The sequence below is a fragment of the Gracilinanus agilis genome, chromosome X (assembly GCF_016433145.1).
Source record: "Gracilinanus agilis isolate LMUSP501 chromosome X, AgileGrace, whole genome shotgun sequence".
Taxonomy (NCBI): Eukaryota; Metazoa; Chordata; class Mammalia; order Didelphimorphia; family Didelphidae; genus Gracilinanus; species Gracilinanus agilis.
In genome coordinates this window covers 39,328,396-39,338,022 of record NC_058136.1, presented here as the reverse complement: position 1 = coordinate 39,338,022, position 9,627 = coordinate 39,328,396, and the positions used below count along the sequence as shown (strand labels likewise).

At 36.9% G+C, this 9,627-nt stretch overlaps 1 pseudogene; it reads left to right on the top strand.

Moving 5' to 3' along the window:
- The window catches only part of LOC123253650, a 119,518-nt pseudogene that overhangs the window by 74,967 nt on the left and 34,924 nt on the right, over window positions 1-9,627 (top strand).

The window sequence follows — 9,627 nt, the reverse complement described above, 5'->3', positions numbered from 1 at the left end:
AAGGGTAGGCAATGGGGGTCAAGTGACTTGCCCAGGGTCACACAGCTGGGAAGTGTCTGAGGCCGGATTTGAACCTAGGACCTCCTGTCTCTAGGCCTGGCTCTCAATCCACTGAGCTACCCAGCTGCCCCCACTTATTGGGGATTTTTTAAAAAAGTTTAGGGAGAGAAAATGTTTTTAATGGAAAAAATAATTTAATTTAAAATATAATAATATAATTAGTGGTTTATAAGTGCTAGTCTCCCATCATTCCTACTTTTCCCCATTGTTTCCCTGGATATTCTAAGTTTTTTATTACTTTAAATGAATTTATTCTTTATTTTGTCAGGCTCTGTAAAGTATCCCCTGGGAATTTGACTAGTATACCACTAAGTATGGAAACTAATTTAGGTGGCATTTTCTTTTTTTTTAATTCTGGCAAGGGCCAGCCATGATCATTGAGTACACTTACACTTATTTAAGTCATTCCACATTTCTTAAAGAAATATCTTGTAATTGCTGGAATCAGAAAAATCTGTCAGGACATGTATAAATTGAAGCTGAGGAAAATAAGCAGAATCAGGAGAACAATTTAAAAAATGATGACAGCATTGCAAAAGGGAAAAAATGCGGAACTCTTGGTGGTAGCATAGTGCACTGAGCTCTGGGCCTACAGTCAAGAAGACCTGAGTTCAAATCCAGCCCAAGACCCTAGATGTGGGACCCTGTAAAATGGGGATAATAATAGCAGCTATAGGTCATATTATGAGAATTAACTTAGGTAGTATTTATAAATATTATAAAGCACTTAGTAGAGTGCCTGGCACATAGTAAGTGCTTAATAAATGGTTGAGAGAAAAAAATCTGCTCAATGAAATAAACAACTATGAAAAAAGGAGTTTCAAGATGGCAGAGTAGAGAAGTACTCAGTAAAGTTCCCCAAACTCCCCTCCAAGGGAATGTGGCAAAATTGGAATACTAATGCATTGCTGGTGGAGTTATGAACTAATCCAACCATTCTGAAGGGCAATTTGGAATTATGACCAAAGAGCTATAAAAGAATGCCTGCTCTTTGATTCAATAATATCACTACTAGGTCTGTATCCCAAAGAGATAGAAAATGGGAAAGAACCTGCTTGTACAAAAATATTTATAGCTTCTCTTTTTGTGGTGGCAAAGAATTGGAAACTAAAGAGTTGTCCCTCAATTGGAGAATGAACAAATTGTGGTATATCATGGTGATGGAATACTATTGTACTATAAGGAATGACAAACAGGATGATTTCAGAAAGACCTGGAAAGACCCGCATGAACTAATGCTGGATGAAATAAGCAGAACCGGAAGAATATTATACACAGTAACTGCAGTATTGTGGAATGATCAAATGTGATAAACTTTGCTACCAACAGCAATGCAATGATCCAGGACAATTCTGAGGTACTTATGACAAAGAATGCTATCCACCTCCAGAGAAAGAACTGTTGGAGTCAGAATGCAGGTGAAAATATCTGATTTATCACTTGTTTATTTGGGTATATGTTTTGAGGTTTTGTTTTTGATAAGATAATTCACTTACAGAAATGAATAATATGGACATTTTAAAAGATCCCCTCCAAAACAACTCTAAATTAATGCTGTAAGTTGAATTCTACAGTGGCAGAACCAACAAAAAGATGAGATAAAACAATTTTTCTGCCCACGAAAACTTAGATGTCAAACAGAAAAGGTCCCTCTCAGATTTAGGGACTGGAAATTGCTATTTGACAAAAATTGCTGGAAAAACTGGAAAGCGGTATGGTAAAAACTAGGTATAAACCAATATCTCATACTGTATTCATAAGTAAAGTCAAAATAGGTACATGATTGAGACATAAAAAGTGGTATCATAAGCAAATTAGGAGGGCTTAGAATATTTTACCTGTCAGATTTACAGATAAGGGAAAATTTAGGGCCAAAAAAGAGTGAAAGAGAACATTCTAGGATATAAAATGGATAATTTTGATTATATCCAATTTTAAAAGTTTTGCAAAAACAAAACCAAATGCAGCCAAGATTAGAAGAAAAGCAGGAAACTGGGGAAGAATCTTTATAGCAAGTATCTCTGATAAATTCATTTCTCAAGTATATAGAAAACAATCAAATTCATAAGAATATGTGTCATTCTCTAATTTCTAAATGGTCAAAAGATATGAACAGGTAGTTTGCAGAAAAATAAATCCATTTTCTATAGTCATATAAAATGTTCTAAATCAATCTTGATTAGAGAAATGTAAATTAAACTAACTCTGAGGAACCACTTCCCACCTATAAGATTGACTGATAAGAAAAAAAATAAAAATGACAAATGTTGGCGGGGATTGGAAATATTGGGATTGCATTGTTGATGGAGTTGTAAACTGATCCAACTATCCTTGGAGAGCAATTTGAAACTATGTCCAGAGGGCTATCAAACTGCCTATCCTTTGACCTGGTAATACCACTACTAGGTCTGTATCCCAAATAGATAAGAAGAAAAGGAAAAAAACCTATATGTACATAAATATTTATAGCAATTTTTTGTGGTGGCAAAGAATTGAAAGCTGAGAGGATGTCCATCAATTGGGGAATGGCTGAACAAATTGTGATATTTGATGGTGATGGGATATAATTATTCCATAATATTAATAATAATAATAAATATTAATTATCCTATGAGAAATGATGAGCAGGATGCTTTCAGAAAAAGCTGAAAAGATTTGCAAAGTGAAATGAACCAAAGGAGGAGATCATTGTACACAGTAATAGCAATACGTATGATGACCAACTGTGAATAACATCTATTCTCAGCAATACAATGATCCAAGACAATTCTTAAGGACTTAGGATGAAAAATAGTATTCACTTCCAGGGAAAGGACTGATGGAATCTGAATGCAGGTTGAAACATAATTTTTAAACATTTTTAATATTCTTGGAATTTTTTTTGGTCTATATTTTCTTTTGCAACATGGCTAATGTGGAAATGTTTTCCATTACTACATATTTATAATATATATTAAGTTGCTTGCCTTTGCAAGGAGGCTGTGAAGATAGAAGGAGTGGGAAACTATGGAATTCAACATTTTAAAAAATGCTAAAAATTTCTGTTTACATTTAAATGAGAAAAATTAAATGAAAAACAAAATGAATAACTTTGATTCTAGAAAACTGAAGAAGATTGTTTTCCATTTCTTGGCAGAATACAGATGGACTATATGTAAAGAATGAACCCTAAATTTTTAAACATGCCCAATAAGTAAATTTGTTCTCCTTGAGTATTCTAATTTGTTACAATGGTGACATTTTGTATATGTTGATTGACTTATTAACTGCAAAGTGGGGAGTTATAAGTGATGTGGAATATTTTTTTTTATCCTGGGACTCCATTCTAGGAGCATAGGGCCACAACCAGTAGGCAATGGGTCGCTCAGGGTCACCCAGCTGGGAAGTGTCTGAGCCCGGATTTGAACCTAGGACCTTTCGTCTCTAGGCCTGGCTCTTAATCCACTGAGCTAGCCCAGCTGCCCCTATTTTAGGTTGCAGTTTCTTTAGCAGATGTAGTTTTTACAGGGTGGGGTTGCTAGCCCCACGCCCAACCCTCCTCCTTTTTCATCCGGGCTAGGGACCGTCCTTAGCCCAGGAGTGGTAAGGGTGGGCGATAGGGGTCAAGTGACTTGCCCAAGGTCACACAGCTGGAAGTGTCCGAGGCCGGACTTGAACCTAGGACCTCCAGTCTCTAGGCCTGGCTCTCAATCCACTGAGCCACCCAGCTGCCCAATGTGGAATATAGCAATAACTAATACCAAAAAAAAAAAAAGTCTCAGAAGAGAGAAGGAAGTTCAAAAAATGATTCTAACTAGAAGGGCAGTACAATTATATTTTATGGTACTTACATATCATAGTTTTTTCCCGGCATTCCCGAAATTATGGGCATTCATTCCAATTCTTTGCTATAACAAAAAAGCTTGTTATTATTTTTGTTCTTGTGAGTTATTTCCTTATAACTTTGCTGTATAAGCTTAGTAGAGGTATTGCTGGATATATACAGTTTGGTGACATAATTTGTATAGTTTCAGATTTTCAGTTGTAGTTGGCCTACTTGTCAGCTAGATTTGTGTGCCTGTCCTCCAAAAACCCTTCAATTGACATTTTCCTAGTTTGGCCATCTTTGCCAATCTGATGAGTATGAAATGGCACCTGACAGTTTTATTTTGCATTTCAGCATAATTTCATATCACTGTTGAGTATTTACCTTTCTTCTTCCTGTTCATATCATTTGACTATTTATTGTGGAATGGTTTTTTGTTATGTATTTATATCAGTGGTCCATAAATCCTATATATCAGACATTTTTCAGAGATATTTGCTATAAAGGTTTTTCACAATTCACTATTTCATTCATAATTCTGACTACATTGATTTTATTTGTGCAAAACCTTGTTCAAGTTTACATAAACAAAATGGTTAGCCTCTTGGGGTCTTAAGTCTTGCTGCTCTCAGGAGCAGGCCCTGGTGACCCCTGGTAGCTGCCAAGGACTTAATGGGTGCCCCTAACTTGCTCTAACTCTTGTACACTGGCTTTGGCCCTGTAGGTGGTGTGGGGTGGGGGAGGGGGTTGCTCAGCTTGTGTTTTAGTGAGAGCTGTTTCACCCCCTTATAGCATCGAAATGCCCCAATTCCATGTACCTTCAGTGCTGCGCCCTGTTGTGGGGTCCCTTCTTTCCTCTGGATTTGTTTTTATGTCTTCTTGAGGAGTCCTATATGTTTCGGTTAGGAGAGGTTAAGCACCTGCTTTTTACTCTGCCTCCATCTTAACCAGGAAATCACCTGTCCCTTTTTTAAGAATGTATTTTACTTGACTAATGACACCCCTCTTCTTCTCCCTTCTTTCTCTTCCCTCCAATTTCCCTGTTGGCAAAGTTGTATTTCTATACCCCACTGTGTGTATGTTTATTCTTCCCTCCTTTAGCCAGGTCAGATGAGAGTGAAGAGCAAGTGTCACCCCCTTATACCCCCAGTACCAGAGCATCCCTTTTTTAATGAATTCCTCATTGTGCATCCCATTTATAAGAGATTTTCTCCATTTCATCTCCCCTTTCCTTCTCTTTCGAAGTGTTTCTCTCCCCCACTCTTTTCATTCTTCTCATATCATCAAAAGCTAACAAAGTGACTACCAGACTTTCTGACTAATTAAATTCCCTTCATGGTCCCTGATGATGATAGAGTTTTGAAGCACTACATGTACCACCTTTCCATATAAGAATGTCAACTATTTAACCTCATTTAGTCCCTTATGATAGCTTATTTCTGTTTACTCTTTTATATTTCTCTTGATTTTTATTTTTATAGGTCAAGTTTTCTACTTTTGATCAATAATGCTTATGTCTTTTGTTTGGCTAAAGGTACATCCCCCTGGGTAAGATTATACTGTTTTGCTGGGTAAATTATTCTTGGTTGTAAATCTAGATCCTTTTACTTCTGGAATATCATATTCCAACCTCTGCTTCTTTGTAGTTGTGGCTACTAAATCTTGTGTTATCCTGACTCTGGTTACTGAGGACTTGAATTCTTTCTTTCTGGCTGCCTACAGTATTTTTTCCTTGATATAGGAGTTCTGAATTTTGATTAGATTTCTTTTAGGATGTGACAGGTATTCTCTTAATCTGGGTATTTTATAATTCTGTAAATTCTCCTCCATTTCCTTTAACATCAATTCTTTTAGCATTTAACTGGACAAAATAGCTTATTATAATTTTCTTCCTTTTCTTTTAATTTGTTGTAAATTATTATTTATTTTAGAAATGGGTGATTTGGTTTTCCTCTATCTCATTAGCTAGAGTTTTCTATTTTATTAAAATTTTTCAGAAAATCCCATTTTCTTAAAAAATTATTTCTTGTCTTATGGTCTTACATATTTTATTTTGGTGTTCAAGGTCTTTAAGCATCTGTTTTTGGCTTTTATTATTTTTATCTGTGTGCAGAATTCATTGATCTGTGAGTATTTCTTTTTACTTTGTCTGAGAGTATTATAATAATTGCAGCTTTTTTGGTTTCACCTGATGCACAGTAAATTCTATCCTCTCATTTTCAATATATATATATATATATATTTACTCTCTTTAAATGTATTTCTTACACACAATAGAGTATTGGGTTTTGTTTCCATGTTTATGATCATTTTGTTGGATTGTCCGATCTTTTTGCAGTTAAAATTATTATTTTTAGACACATTTTCCTCTGATTATTTTTACATTACTTTATATTTGTTTTATTCCACTTCTTTTAAGTTAGTAATTTGTTCATGTGAGTAATTTTACTCAAAATACTTTAATGTTAATCCTAATCACTATTTCCAAATCATGTTACCTCCACTCTGGTCCCACTTCCAGCTCCCCTTTAACTGTTTTGTTCTGCTCTTAGAATGTAATTCTGAGGGCAGAGACTGTCTTGCTTCCTTGTCTTCCTGTGCATTTTGCTTAGTGTAATACAGTGCCTGGCACATAGTAAGCATGTAATAAATACCTTTTCTATCTCTCTATCTAGAATAAATTATACAAGCAGGAAAAGTATCAAATATCATAGGTCAGAAAGTAGAAACATTTCTGACTTTGGGAGATAGGACATTATGGTGGAGGTAGCTTTTGAGCTGTATCCTACAAGATGGACAAGAATTCAGAAGACTGGAATTGAGGAAGAAGACCTAAGAGTGTAACTAGATTGCAATCCCTTTGAGAACAGGAAATATATTTTCTAGCATATCAACATCTTGAATATAGTAGGTGATCAGAGAGCAGAAAGGGTCAGATGAGATGTGATGGGTGTGGAGGACTGAGGCAGATCATACAAATTCTCTTGACCAATTTTCTCTTGTCATTATATGCATTTTTATTCAAGTGTGCTAAAAGCAAAAATGGAAATATGTAGTAACTATCTAGACATGAGTTTGGAAAAGCCTAAGGATATGGCTTCATTATCTCATTTTCCCTTGACCACAATGTGCTTCTGCCATTGGAGTACGGAAGAGGCAAGGCAGGTATCTGCAGGGTTTGTCTGGCTCAAAGCACCAACCAACAGGTTTTTGATTCCCAGCCATTCTCCATGGCAGAGTGGGGCACAAGGTATGTCTTGCTCTGGCAGATGAACACATTGGACTATTATTGTTGGTTCCCAACAATGTTGGGAAACAGATTTGAGCGGATGATTCTCATGATGAGAACATACTGAAGTTTCTGTGCCCAAGTTGAAGAAGAAAGAATGTGCCAATTTCCTATCAATTAGAGATTGTTTATTTCCAGGGGCTTCTACTTAATGGCTGCTGAAGTAGTGCCTTTTAATTTCACACTGCTATGTGTATACTCCTTTACTCCATTTAGCATCTTGAGACAAGCTATTCAAAATGGTGTTTTTCTCAAGTCAGGACAAACCCACGTGCTTGCTGGGGAATGACTTGGAAAGACTTGCTGGATACAGCTCTGCCTTAGTTCTCTTGAACCTGGTTGGCCCCTCATGCCACTCAGAGGAAACATGTTCATTCTCTCCAGCAAGGTTACTCTTTGCAATGAGCATTCAAAGATAGCTTCAAGCCATTCACAATTATGACCTTGGCCAGGAAAATGTAAGTTAATAAGGCTTCAACAAATTATGGTCTTTTTGGTCGATTTGCCTAGTGAACTGTTAATTGTAAAACTGAAAGACATTATGTTCAGCTTTCTCTAGCCCATCTTTTGTGTTTTCACAGTGACACTTCATTGAGTGCAATTAACAAAGCCTAGGAGATTTATTAACCCCCTTCTTCATGGCCAATGATCCATTCCACTTAAGACATAACACTGTAAAATGCACATTATCTCCTCTTGGCACTTACAATAACGCTTCATGAACTAGGAAGGCATATGTTAAAGCAGATAAAATAGCATTATTAGCTGACAAATCTTACAATTTATTAGACAGTTAATTTATCAGCTTAAAAGACACTTAAAACAGCTGTGCATTTAATGTCTTTTTAATGGATCCAGTAAAACTTGCATAATTGCCTTTCGCGCAATTTATTCTTAGCGATGCTGCAAAATGTCGGCATGTACTGTTTACATCTTCTTTAATTTTTCCTGCAAGGCTCATCACATCTCATCCTGGGCTCTAACCGCCAGGGCCTAAGAGCAGGCCAAGGGAAAAAAGACTTCCCAGACAAATGGTTCCCCATGAATGAACTATTCACAAGTGCCTACTGCTGGGGACCAGGCTATGTTAGCATTTTCCCTCTGCCTTGAGGGGAGGCAGGGGAAGAAGCAGATAAAATAGGAGGGAAAAGCAAAGCTAGAGTGACTCAGCCTTGAACTCTGGCAGACTAGTAAAAACCATGCCCCATCAAGCTTTCATTGGATTTGAATTGGGGGCCCAATTGGGGACCCTCCATTTCTGGGGGTAAGTTAGGGAAGGTACTGAGTCAGCATCAGCAGAGAGATTTCATATGTAATCCAGGTAACTACTCCCTAAGGAAGGCTTCCTTCCACCCAAGTAGTCCTAAGAGACTAAGCAAAAAGAAGACAAATGGGCCTGGATCTCTGAGGACTTTTTTTCCTATTTATTTATTGTATTCTCTTCTCACTGCACTTTATTCAGGTTTTCTCTCCTTCTTCCTTTAAAATCAAATCTCTCCCTTGAAAGATTTCTTTTTTTTTATCTTGATTGGTTTTCTCTTTATTTTTTTAAAACATTTATTAATATTCATTTTTAACATGGTTACATGATTCATACTCCTACTTTCCCCTTCACCCCCCACAAGCCCCCCACCCATGGACGATGCAAATTTCCACTGGTTTTAACATATGTCATTGATCAAGAACTATTTCCAAATTGTTGATAGTTGCATTGGTGTGGTAGTTTCGAGTCTACATCCCCAATCATGTCCGCCTCAAACCATGTGTTCAAGTAGTTGTTTTTCTTATATGTTTCCTCTCCTGCAGTCCTTCCTCTGAATGTGGGTAGCATTCTTTACCATAAATCTCTCAGAGCTGTCCTGTGTCATTGCATTCCTGCTAGTACAGAAGTCCATTACATTCAATTTTACCACAGTATATCAGTATCTGTGTACAGTGTTCTTCTGGCTCTTCTCCTTTCACTCTGCATCAGTTCCTGGAGGTCTTTCCAGTTCACCTGGAATTCCTCCAGTTTATTATTCCTTTGACCACAATAGTATTCCATCACCAGCATACACCGCAATCTGTTTAGCCATTCCTCAATTGAAGGACATACCCTCCTTTTCCAGTTTTTTGCCACCACAAAAAGCACAGCTATAAATATTTTCGTACAAGTCTGTTTATCTATGATCTCTTTGGGGTACAAACCCAACAATGGTATGGCTGGATCAAAGAGCAGGAATTTTTTTATAGCCCTTTGAGGATAGTTCCAAATTGCCAGCCAGAATGGTTGGATCAATTCACAACTCCACCAGCAATGCATTAATGTCCCAATTTTGCCATCCCCTCCAGCATTCATTACACTCCCCTTCTTTCATTTTAGCCAATCTGCTAGGTATGAGGTGATACCTCAGAGTTGTTTTGATTTGCATTTCTCTAATTATTAGAGATTTAGAGCACTTTCTCATGTGCTTATTGATACTTTTGATTTCTT